Source organism: Rosa chinensis, chromosome 3 (assembly GCF_002994745.2).
Source record: "Rosa chinensis cultivar Old Blush chromosome 3, RchiOBHm-V2, whole genome shotgun sequence".
Lineage (NCBI taxonomy): Eukaryota > Viridiplantae > Streptophyta > Magnoliopsida > Rosales > Rosaceae > Rosa > Rosa chinensis.
Genome location: NC_037090.1, coordinates 22175789 through 22189234, shown reverse-complemented (window position 1 = coordinate 22189234; position 13446 = coordinate 22175789). Strand labels below are relative to the sequence as shown.

Here is a 13446-nt window from a genome sequence, read left to right as displayed (position 1 = left end):
AAGGTAACAATGTATGTAAGACATGGTGATACTTTTGCAGATTGAAGTATTCAGTTCTCACTACACTGTTACATGAAGTTATTCCAATCGCTATTCCCAAACAAAACAAAAAAAAACAGTCCTTTCAATACATTTTCAATCTTTACACAACTAAACAACAACTAGCTTAGAGTGCGTATTACCCAATAAATAACTAGTACTCAACTAACCAACCACCCTACAAACAATTGCAGTGTGCATAGGAGGTCATAATCTTCACATTAACACACAGAAAATGAAAGAACAAAACAAATAATACTTTTCTAAGAGAAACCGAAGCTCACCAGTAACAAGAAGCAACCCAGATGAAAGCTACTTAAGGAAAACAACTCTCTTCCCCTTAAACCTTCCAGCCAGTATAATCACCACAGTCCCGGGTGTAATTACTAATAGAAACAGTAAGAAAAAAGGGAAAAATTTTACCTGGTTTGGGATCACCTTGAAGATTAAGAGTGGCTGAATACCGATCCTCTCTCCCCCCCTTTCTTACAATATACGGAGAAGCAACCTTCTCAATCTTCCACCACCTCTCTCCACGCCGCCGTAGACGGCGTCCCCGGAGCAGCCCCAAATCCCGTCGATACAATCGGAATGCAAAGCTTCGCCGACCGCTTCCTCTTCAATTGCGTCACCGGAGACGACGATCTGGGAACAGCACCAGCTAGCGTGCTCAGAGTCTTGGGAATCCAGAGCCGGAAAGGCAACTACCCAAATCAAAACTCGAAACAAGAAAATCAGAATTGTCAACCCTAAAACCCAAATCAAAACTCTAATTCTAAATCAAAATCAAATCTTCATGAAAATCGGTGAAGTTTGAATCATTGAGATGAGCCCATGTCACAAAAATGGTTCTTATGAAAACCCAAATGCAAACTGATATGAACTTGAAACCCCAAACTATGAAACCCAGAAAAATGCAACCCAGAAACCCAAATTTCAATCAGACATTGAACTAGATAGGCCTAAGTTTCGAACCTTACCCAATCTTTGGTGAAGCAACCAAGAGAGTGTGTGGATGAGACTATGAGAGAGAGGGAGAGACTCTGAGAGAGCAAGAGAGGACGAGAGGAGCTAAAAATGAGATAAGAGAAAATGATGAAAAATATTGTAAAAAAGGTCCTCTTTGTGGTAATTACAAAGTCTAGGACCAAATTTACTGGTTTATGAACCACTTTACAAAATTGAAGATGAAGATGTTGTTTAGACTGAATAGAGCATGTGTTCTAACTCACGTTTGATTGTGTAATTGGGTGGTACCTTGTATAATGTTCGTCATTGAGAAAATAATTATCTCTCTGACCTGCTTATTACGATATACAAGGACAAATGATGAAAAATGTTGTAAAAAATGTCATCTTTGTGGTAATTACAAGGTCTACGACCACATTTACAGGTTTATGAACCATTTTACAAAATTGAATACGAATATGTTGTCCGGGTGGTAAATCTTCATATTTCATACTAAATAGAACATGTGTCCTCATTCATGTAATATAGTTCTTGATTGTGTATTTGGGTAGTAACTTGTGTAATGTTCCACATAAAGAAAATAATTACATCACTGACAACGATTATTATGAATATAAGGACAGATGATGAAAAATATCGTAAAAATTGTTCTGTTTGTGGTAATTACAAGGTCTACGACCATATTTACAGGTTTATGAACCATTTTACAAAATTGAATACGAATGTGTTGTCCGGGTGGTAAATCTTCATATTTCATACTAAATAGAGCATGTGTTCTCATCCACGTAATAGAGTTCTCGATTGTGTAATTGGGTGATAACTTGTGTAATGTTCCTCATTGAAATAATCATTACATCACTAACAACGATTATTACTAATATAAGGACAAATGATGAAAAATGTTGTAAAAAATGTTCTGTTTGTAGTAATTACAAGTTCTAAGATAACATCTAAAATTGACAACAAATGTGTTGTACGAGTGGTAAATCTTCATATTCATACTAAATAGAGCATGTGTTTTCATTCACGTAATATAGTTCTCCATTTTGTAATTGGGGTAAACCTTTTAGTAATTACTCAATTTAGGACAATATTTACAAGTATAAGTATAATATTACAAATTGATGACAAATGTGTGCTTAAAAATGTAATTTTAATTTTTTAAAATTGCCATGTGTCAAAATTTAAATGGGTAACCTGATGACCTATTCATCAGGTTACCATCATATTAACTTGTTATATATTTAAAAAAATAAAAATGGGCCGGGGGTACCATAGCCTGTCTCCACTTTTGTGACATTGTTTTGAGTAGTTATAACCTTAGTCCTCTGCGGGAAAGACCCTTGTTTATCCTTGCTACAATTGACAATCTCAAGTGTGAATGAGGAAAATCAATAGCTTATAAATTTAGCTATCAATATCTTTCCTGTCTAACATGGTCAGGTGGGGACTCTATAATATCGCATTCAGATATACTGCGAGAGGTCTTCACCAGTCATGATGCTCAATTCGTTGAAGATTTCTTGTGCCAGAGATTTAACAGAAGGCTCAACATCCTCGAGCAACTCAGCAAAGAAGGGATATCTGTTTCTGGAACAAATACCCGATATTCTTCTCTTAGACGCTCCACAAGATATTTAATAATTCTCAAGCCCAAAATTCCGCCAAAATTCTTGCATGGACCTTGTCACTGCGTGTCTGCATCAGCAAACTGGAGTCGTAATAAAAAGGATTGTCAAAATATGCAGAGAAATGAGTCTAAAAAGGAAACATCTGCCAATGTTAAGGATTTCGTACGGATCGTGGATTCAACGGTAAAAGTCCAACCTCGTAAATTTGTACAAAAACAAGAGGAAAGGTGAAGATAAAATCTGCATCAACAAGTAGAAACTATTATGTAGAGAAACATCACCTCATAATTCAAGGGCTTCCATAGAAGATCACTTCCTGCAGTCAGCCATTTGAACGATACAAACAACCAATAATTCATCAACTTCTTCCACAGACGGAATGTCACATGCTCCTCTAGAGAAACTGGAGGTTCTATAAAAAGTTGGGAAACAATGGGCTTAGATGTAGAACAGGAAAATACGTGCATCCTAAATCAGTAACAAAATAGATCATGGTAGATACTATTATTATTATATTACAGCATTCCAACCAGTAGACATTTATTCAAGATTCCAGAAATGAGGAAGAAATATAGCTGGACGGCATTTAAATGGAATATGTTCTTATGGTAAGAGATCCAGAAAACAAGTGAATTTCATTTGGTAAGACATGAAGTGCAGTGGCAGACGACACTGAAGAAACTTTCAAAAGTCGGTTTAGGATAGAAGACAAGAAGGGAAAAAATGATTGGAAGAGACACAAGTATTGGGACTCCAGTCTGCATTAAGGGCAAAGAGAGATGAAAAAAATACAGGCATTGGGAGAAACCGTGAAAAGAAGAAGAGAAAAACGACACCAGTTCACATGTCGTATAGAAATGGAGAGATCATACCAGAAATGATTCAATACATTATTTGATTTATTTCCAAAGATATTTTTAATTCCTTACCCCAACCCCGCCCCAGCCCAACAACAAAAAACGAGGAAGTTACAAATCTATCTCCCTTCTCCTCACTTCTTCTCTCCTGGCTTGTATTGCCAAAGGGTGAAGACAACAAATATAAATAAGTTACACACATGTCCTAATTGTTAATTCCCATGACATGATTAGCCCCAAACTATTCCAAGTATAAAATTCTCTAGAACATGAAGGATGGACTAACCTGAATATTAGAAGAATCAAGAAAATTCATGCTTCTCGCGTCATAGAGAAAACATTTATGTAAGGGAAAATGGTCCGTACAGTACCTGAACTTTGCCTCCTTATGACTTTTGGTACCTGAACTTAAAAAAATATCACTTTGATACCTGAGGTTGTTTGCCCGACCGAGGATTATGGACGTTAACTCCGTTACGGAGCTTACCAGCTGGCAAATTTATAGGGGAACTTTCGTCCATTCATTTTTATGGGATCCAAATCTGATCTGGGCACCCAGACATTTTATCTGGGCACCCATCTCTCCCGCTTCGAGCTCAAAGCATTAAGCTCCGTAGGGAAACCCACCTCATAGACCTCATTGATGAACATACAGAAATTTGTTGTCTCCGGATTATCACCACTCAAGTCAGGATGACAAGCCTTCATACAATTGTAATAGGCTTTCTTGATCTGTGCTGGTGTTGCATCTGGAAGCCATACTGCTATAGTAACATATACAAACCCAACCAGTATATAATCAGACATCACATATACAAATCCATGCATTCCACATCATATAAAAAAAGAAACAAATCAAGAAAACCATTATAAGATATTCAATTTGCCAACCAGATGTGAAGTCTCTAAATTCACAAACACACATCCATCTCAATTTTGCATATTCAAACAAAACCACATCAAACCAAACAAACAACACGTCTTCAGAACTAAACAAACAAAACCCAGATGAGTTTTGAAGCATTTACCAAACCCAAGACAGAGTAATAGTCATCAGCCAAAGCGTCAACTGAAGTTGAGCCCTCAGTTGCGACTCTGACTCTGCCAAAGGCTCTTCGCTTCCCAGCATGTCCCATCAAACTCATTTTGCTTTGCTAAAACCGCAAACCCCACAAACATCCTCCTTAAATCTTCAACCCACAAACCCACTCTTCCATTCTTCTTGTGCACCCAAACCTTCAGTAAACCCGGCTCGAAAAAATAGTTGAATTGCTTGCATTGAATTAAAATTGGGACAGAAACATTCATTGCAAAAATATGGAACTGCGTCCCATGTCCTATTGAAGGCCAGTGGAGGACATGGGCGGCTGCGGCGGTCAAGTTGGACTTAGTGGTGGGTCGGCAGGAAGGCTTTGTGGAGAGAGAGAAAAGTGGTGGAGGCCGCGGGGAGGTGAGCCCAGTGGAGGAGAGGGGCAAATTAGGAGGGCGAGGAAGGCCAAGATCGGGGCAAGAGAGCCCCGCATTTTTGGTGGGTCGGGTCGAGGTGGGTTGAGTAGGGGAGTGGTCGGAGTTGGAAGCAGAGGACGGTGGAGACGACGGAGACGATCGACTCGCCATTCCAGAATTTGAGCTGCTAACAAAAACCAAGCTCTCAACAAAAATGAAGAAGAAGAATTGAGGCTTTGGAGTGAGTGTGAGTCAGAAAGAAATGGAGGACTCGATTCGGAGCTTCTGCAATTGCATGGCTTCATTCTACAACCACCTCCAAAGTAGCTGCGATGTCCTCAAAAGAAGTGAATAAGGAGATGAGAAGAACAGAGAACGAACAGAGAGAGAGAGGAGAAAAAAAATTTAATTCATATATGAATGGACGAAAGTACCCCTGTAAATTTGCCAGCTGGCAAGCTCCGTAACGGAGCTCACGTCCATATGCACCAATCCTCCGTCGGGCAAAGAACCTCAAGTACCGAAGTGATATTTTTTTTTTAAGTTCAGGTACCAAAAGTTATAAGGAGGCAAAGTTCAGGTACTGTACGGATCATTTTCCCTTTATGTAATGACGATAATACCAGCGCTCTAAGATGCCAGTTTCCAAGGAACATGCTGTCGGATTCCTGAATCTTGGCCTTCTTCTTTCGCGTTAAACCAGAAGGCTTTGCATCTCCACCGACAGCAAGATAATGTACACAATTCTCCAGCAAGTATTTGAAATAAGGAACAAAAAGAGACCTGCAGTTCAAAGCAATGTCATTTAATCATACGGAACATGAACTATCATTGTTCCCCATGTAATGAAGAACAAAAGAAAAAAACCACTTCCATGAGCGAAAATTAAAACACGGAGATACTACTAACAGAATCTGAACCATAAAAATACTATCATGCAGCAAATTAGATTAATAAGTAAGCACTTGAGTACATGCAACAACAAATTGAAATCCAAAAGTAATGCACAAGTGCACTGTGTAGCAACCTACAGTGAACATCATATATTTTTACCAAGCCTATAAAATCACATTCATAATCCACAACCAAAATTCTTAGATCGGGCTGATGAGAAAAGGACAAACACAAACCAAGGTAATCAGATAATTTCAGGAAAGAAAAAAAAAATAGGGATCTTCTGGACACTGAGTATTAACAGAGAAGAAAAAACATGTGTGTAAAGATAAATAGAAAGTACATACATGCTTTATATAAAGATAAATATAAAGATAATGTGTTTCTGTACTTATATGAAGAAAGTACATACATGCCACAATTGGATCGGTAAGACATGCTTTAAACTCCTATATGGCTAGACTCCAATAATATTTAACTCTGTAAACTGTGCAGTTAATATTGCACTTCTTGTAAAGTTAACTTTGTTAAATCTCTTCCTTCTTCATCTTTTTTCTAATCGACTGATTAATCATGGTTAATTGTTTTTTTTTTTTTTGGACAGAGTAATAAAGATTTCATTTAATCCCAAAGCCAGAATGACACATACAAATAAACCCTATATACTTGTACCCAAACTCAGTGGTCAAGCAGTACTTAAGGGAATACGGTTACCATCTACTAGTACAATGATGCTCACTTGAATTTGAAGAGCCTACACAACTACGAATCTCAGCGTACACTAAGAAAACTATCTTGAATCACCCTTCGTCAATGCACTCAATTGCGGTACTCCAGGAGATTCATTAACTTGGTGTAAAAAGAAACCATAGCTATGTAGACTTATGCTTACTAAAAATTAGCAAGCCTCTAGGTGCACAACAATGTCTAACTTTCCTTAGAAATAAGGAATTATTAGAAATAATACTAAGTAAAAACTTAAAAAAATACAGCCCTAAACAGAACTCAATGGAGAGTATCAGCCCAGGACCAAGGCCCAACAAGGTCGTCCCGGCCCAAAACCCATTCCACCACCTGCAATAGGATCACAACACCGACGCCACCATTCCAGAAGACTCGACACCTCCCCTACACCATCACCACCCAAAGTCGCACTACCTATCAGAAAAACCTGACCGGAGTTGGGTTTACCAGCACGAAGCTGCTCTCCAGGAGTAGACACAGCCTCGTGAAGCCACCATCACCGCTCTTGAAATTTGGTGCCGCAATCGCCCTTGCGTCTAGCGAAATTGGATGCGTCACCCAACCACTGCCAAAACTCCCCGTCAGCACAACCCAAAGAGCCACAGAGAAGGCCTAGAAACATTACTCGTCCGGCAGTAACGCCGCAAATCAGCACAGCCAAAGGCCACACTGACGCAGACCACCACCGGACTAGTTTTGGCTTGAAACGCCATAACGGAAGCAGCTGGAGTGGAAGAGAACTTGTGCGGCTAGGGAGAAAACCTTGGTTCAACCCTTTTTTGAGAATAATTTTTTTTTCTCGTTTACTTGATTTCGAGAATTTTAAACATGGTTAATCGTTGCGTCCTCCCCTTTTAATTTTAAGTCTACTCCAATATCTTTTTAATTTGTTCATTTGAAACGTGCATTTGAGTTTTAAAACCATGAAAATTAGGTTGCCTCTTCATGCAAATGTATGATCACATATTCACATTCAATTAGTGAAGCGATTGAAATGGTATTAAAGACGCATTTAGTTAGTGAAATGATATCACCTTTCTAACCCCGCGCGCGCCCGGTGGGGGGAGAGAAAAACAGAGGACCAATACAAAACAGAGGTATTTAAAAATACCTCATATTTTGAAAATCTATCTATTCTGAATCTGCTTCTGCTTCACTACCAGTCGAAATGGCGAGTTGCTGGACTTCGAGAGTTTCTGAAAGCCAACAAGTCACACAGACAACAGCAATGGAGTCTCTCGAATTTTTTGTCATCTTTCATGTCACACAGTAAAAGCCAAAAAATATTTAAAAAGTTATAACCCATGAATGAAACTCCACAAAACTTTAGTAGCTTTTTTTTTTTCATTAAGTTACTAAAAAGATTGCAAGATGTGAAGATGGCCATCTTAAACATTCAAAAGAAAGTAACCTTGTTAAGATCTTACGCACCAAAATTTTGCACAAAGGAAATGTAGAGTTCTTATTATGTGATGTGCAAGTGTTAGTAACACAAATTACAATGGGAAAATTTCGCAAACAGTACACCAAGTAAAGACCACTAATAATTCTTATACACAAAGTTTCAAACCAAACATTTCGGTACACGAAATCTGAAACTCGACCCACTATTAGTACACGACATCAAATTTTGACACCAAAATGTCCATTATGCCCTCAATTCTTTTTTTTAATAATTTTTTTCTGTTATTTTTTTTTTCCTTCGTTTTTATCTCTTTCTTCTTCCTTCTTCCGGGCTCACTCCCTCGCTTCCAACGCCGCCCTTGCGAGGTGAGCTTCTCCCGCCACTGCCGCTCCGCCTCCACGTGGTTGAGCGACGTGTCTCAGCCCAGCCCGGGTTTCCAGCCCCGTTTCTTCGGCGCTCTTTTCATCTGGCAGTCAGAATCTGCGAACTCCGGGTTTGGGTTTGGAGCTCCGTTCTTCTTCTTGCTAGAACCAAAAACATGTTTCTTGTCGTCATTGTACGAGCTGTGATCCTCTTCCTGCACGCTGGCAATGATGCCGTTGTCAAAATTGGAGAAGTTCCTGTTGATGAACTCAAGCGGTCTTGTTTCCGGGTCGGGCTGATCCGACCCAAACAATGACTTGGCTTGCTGGATCAACCCCCAGTTCTCTCTAATCAAACCGGAGGAACCCATTTCAAGAACACCGTTGGAAGTTGGGATGCAGATCAAGGTCTCGATCCCGTGGATTTGGGCCTCTTTGGCTCTCTCGCAGTTGTTGAACTGAAGCTCGTGGGCCCCGCTCAGCCAGATTGAGGTCCCGGAGCCGAAGACCTTGCCGGGAACAGAATCGTCCCCGACGGCGAAAGATCGATGAGGGAGTGAGCCTGGAAGAAGGAAGAAGAAAGAGACAAAAACGAAGGAAAAATAATAATAACAGAAAAAAATTATTTAAAAAAAAAAAAAGAACTGAGGGTATAATGGACATTTTGGTGTCAAAAATTGACGTCGTGTACTGATAGTGGGTCGAGTTTCAGATTTCATGTACCGAAATGTTTGGTTTGAAACTTTGTGTATAAGAATTATTAGTGGCCTTTACTTGGTGTACTGTTTGCGAAATTTTCCCAATTAATTACAATAACAATGGAGGTTTCCATAACAACCAGAAGGTTGTGTACCTAAAAAGTACCATTTTAGAATAAAATTTTGGAGGTAGAAACAATGGTGGATAAAAATCAATAAAGGTTACAATAATGCACGAAACATATTCACATGGAAATATTATTAATTAGAGCAATCCTAGCATTCATATGTGCATTAATTAAGAAGAGTCATACATCTCTTTGTTACTACAAAAAATAATAATGTTGGTAACAATGCCTCTTCTTTGATAATGGGAGGCTAGGTTCGTGGAAAAACAGAATATGTTATTGCTTTGGATATATTGTCATCACAAAGGTAACGATTATTCTTATCAAGAACATCCAGAATAACCGTAAAACTACCTCAACATACTAATAGTTACCCCATTAGTAAAGGGTCAAGTTTAGACATTACTCATATTGGTTCAGTGACACTTAATCCACCTTCGACTTATCCATCTTCTTCCCCCATTTAGATGTCTAATGTTTTTTGTTCTCTTATCAACATTCTAGTTTGGTCTCCTCCAATATCTCATTGTTTTTGTTCATATTCTGAAATTTTGATCAAATCTATCAAATAGTGTGTGAAACCACTTACTCTTACAAATTTCACACAAAAAAAAAAAAAAAAATCAAAAGACTTGGTAAGTTTGCATTTTTGTACAAAATCAGAAAAGTGAGAATGACAATACACATTGATTTTGAAATTTTGAATCATGCCACTGTTAACTCACCTCTTCATGCAAATTTATCATCATATATTTAGAATGAAGTTTAGTTTTGCATATAGTTTTAGTTTCAAGACACATTTAGTTAATGATCACCAATTCAATTGCCTGACGTGGATATGGTGTGTGCTTGGTATCTTACTGGAGGTACGTTTTCCCTTTGATTTGTTATCAGTCATATAAGATATATAATTAGTGAAAATAAAAGAAGTTGATGAAACAAAATAGAGGTTGTTTTAGAATACAAAACAGAGGTTATTAAAATGTTACACAAAAAATTAAGTAGTAAACTAATGACATAATTTATTTCATATCTAATTTACAAAAGAAACATGTGTGTATGTAACGGCTTATTCTGTTTTAGATGAATATATGTATATATATCGGCACCCGGCTTTAGGTTTGATTCAAAAAAAAGAAACATGGGCACACATGTGTATGTATCATCTTAACAATACCATTGAAAGTGTGCTTAATTAGCTAGAAGGATTAAGGCTTCCAGAGTTATAGTGATAAAAAATAAAAATTATTAGATGAGATCAGAGGCAGAGGCAAAGGAGGATAGTGGGAAGATAGGTCTGAGACAAAATGGATGAGTGTCACCTATTGAGAGCTGCTTCTTCTTCTTCTTCTTCTTTTTTTTGGTGAAGAGCTTCTTCATTTTTTGAGTGAGAAAGAATCCATCAAAATCTCTTGGAAAGTGATTGGATTGTTTTTGAGTTTTGATATGTATAAAAAGCACTATAAAATCCTCCAAAATCCACCATTTAATGAAATCCTTAAAAATCCGTATACTTTTGAATATCTGCAGATTTGAATGGATAATTTAAAATCTTAATTGAATACATCAAGATTTGTTTAAAATCTCAATTGAATACCCATAGACTTTCAAAATACAAAAAAATCTTATAGACTGTTAAATGAATACACCCCCCTTAGAATACTTCATCACAGGGGTACAGTGATCGATCATTCAGTTTCCCGGCCCATGCCGGTCGAACACATGAGCTGATGGGTTCCATATTCTTTTGCAAGATGACCATAGTATGTTTGTGCAGGCTTACAACCAATACAGCCATGACTTGGAGATGGTGTCTACAATTCTTTGTGCTGGGCTTTACCCAAATGTTGTGCAGTGTAAAAGAAGAGGAAAGCGGACAGCATTCTACACCAAAGAAGTTGGTAAAGTTGATATCCATCCTGGATCAGTCAATGCTGGCGTTCATTTATTCCCTCTGCCTTACATGGTTTATAGTGAAAAAGTGAAGACAGTCAGCATTTACATCAGAGTCAACTCTACAAATATATCAGATTATTCTTTGCTTTTGTTTGGTGGTAATCTCACCCGAACCAAAACTGGAGAGGGCATTGAGATGCTTGGAGGTTACCTTCATCTGCATCAAAGAGTATTTTGGAGTTGATTCGGGTAACGTCTCTTGGGATCTCATGTTAAATTTATTACTTCTGTACAATAGCTGCATATACACTACTTTTTACATTGTCAAAACAATGGCCTGAATAGTTTTGTTTTTGGTTACAGAGATTGCTGCGTGAACTTGACGTACAGGCTTTTAAACAGGAAGATTGACAACCTAGCATTGGATGTCTCAAGTGAGGGAAAGGGAGTGGTATCTACTGTGGTTGAGCTATTGCATAGCTCAAATGTAAACTAAATTCTTTGTTCCTTGTGTGCTGTCAGCACGGTTTTGTAGTAAAAACCATTTTTCTATAGGAAATGAAGTGTTCGGCGGTAGAATGTCTCTTATTATGTAATAATAGAAAAGATTATGAATAGGATACTAACATGCCAACTTGCCGGACTACTTGAATCGTTTTGAGTTAAAAGATATCTCTCTGTGTTTCTCCGTGAAAGGCTGTTCAGAGGTTAACCTATGATACAATGGCCGGCCAAAGGAATCCTTTGTTTTGTTTCATCCAAACCCGAAAACCATACATAAGTTTTATATTAAGTGAATCTAATGTATACATTTTGCATCTGAAAAATTGAGAATTAGCAGTAGTATCTTCATTTAGAACTCGAAGTTCCCGCTACATTGCAACTGCAAAGTTAGATCTTCTTAATAGTTAAACCGGAAAGGGGGAAGCAATGTTGTGAACAGTTTTTATTATTATTCCTAGTCTAATAAGGAGTGCGACTGTGGGTGTTGAAAGGCACCGTTTTGCTGCATAAGTTAATGGAATATTAGGTTTATCTAGTTTATGTAATAGTCACCTCTAGTTTGTGACACCGCTAGTTGTTTGGTATTTACTGACGTTTTGCGTCGTAGAAGAATCAATGTATGAAAATTTTCTTTAATCTTTCTTTAGCTTTTCATTTCTCTCTCTATTGCTCTGCTAGGGTTGTAAACCCTAGCAAAGATCTGCAACATCGTTCCGATACTTCCTTGGTGGAGAAAGATCTGCAACATTGTGCCTAGATCAAATATCTAATCTGGTCACAAGCGAAGACCATGGATGTACAAGAGCAAACATTGGAAAGAAATAAAGGTTTTTTTTTTTTTGGGTCTGAAGGAAAGAAATAAAGGTTGAAAACCAATTATTTGAAAAGAAAATGAGAGTAAAGACTAAAGAGTACTCATAAATTATTTGAAGTCAATTGAATATTATCATAACTGAACAATTTCAAAAGAAAGAAAAGCAGCCTGAAGAGTTTCGCAACAATCAAATGTACAACAACTAACATCAAAACCATACCTCACGAACAGCCTCTATCAAATGCACAGCCTCCTTAATAATTTCCAGAGCTCCATCAATTCTTATCTCAACAGTTGAGCTTCCCAGATCGGCATTAATGGGGACCAAGGTGACTGTGGTGCGGCTTTCAATACATTGATTAAAAACCTCAGCCAATTTGGTTTTTGCCAAGGTCATAGTCATGTATGAGCCGCGCAGGTCATATTTGATATCAACCTCCGGAGGTTGATAGTCATGTATGATCCGTATCATCCTCATCCTACGCCATTCAATTTTGTCTCTGTCTCCTCTCATTGAAAACCTCTTCCCCTAGCTCCCTAGCAGCCTCCAATTCAAACCTCTCCATCACCTTCCAAAAAGAAAACGGAACATCAGTAACATCGAATTGATTGTACGTAACTAACACAGTGAAAGCTATAAGGATGAAATATGAAAACGGTAGACAAGCGTCGAACCGAATATAAGGACAATAAGTGAGATAAATCTCTGAGTTATCTGAATTGTTGAATGCCTAATACAACCTTCAGGGTGCCTTATATTGACTCTAACTCATGACTAAATCCTATTTAGTTTAGAACTAGGAAATAACAAACCTGCTGGAACTGGAACTCCTTATTGAAATATTGAACGTATTTTTTTTTTTTGGAGAATAAATATTGAACGTATTCTAAGTCTATGAAGATAAGGAAAATAAACCTAAACATTATAGGAAACTTACACTTGCTTACGACGTTGTTTCTCTATGCGTTTCTCAAGCCGCTCCTCGAACTCTTCTGCAAGTCATTCTGCATCAGTCTTAAAGGTTGAAAATCAATTATATTTGAAAAGAAAATGAGAGT

General features: G+C 37.9%; 1 long non-coding RNA gene and 1 pseudogene across 1 annotated transcript; one reads left to right on the top strand and one right to left on the bottom strand.

The window, feature by feature from the left end:
• The window catches only part of LOC112193836, a 48362-nt pseudogene extending 36797 nt beyond the window's left edge, over positions 1-11565 (top strand).
• Positions 2243-4252, bottom strand: LOC121052197. The gene is made up of 3 exons (XR_005808384.1): positions 3783-4252; positions 2921-3051; positions 2243-2719 (listed from the first exon to the last, which is right to left on the bottom strand). It is a non-coding gene; the product is annotated as an uncharacterized LOC121052197 (long non-coding RNA).
• Positions 11566-13446: the final 1881 nt, after the last annotated feature.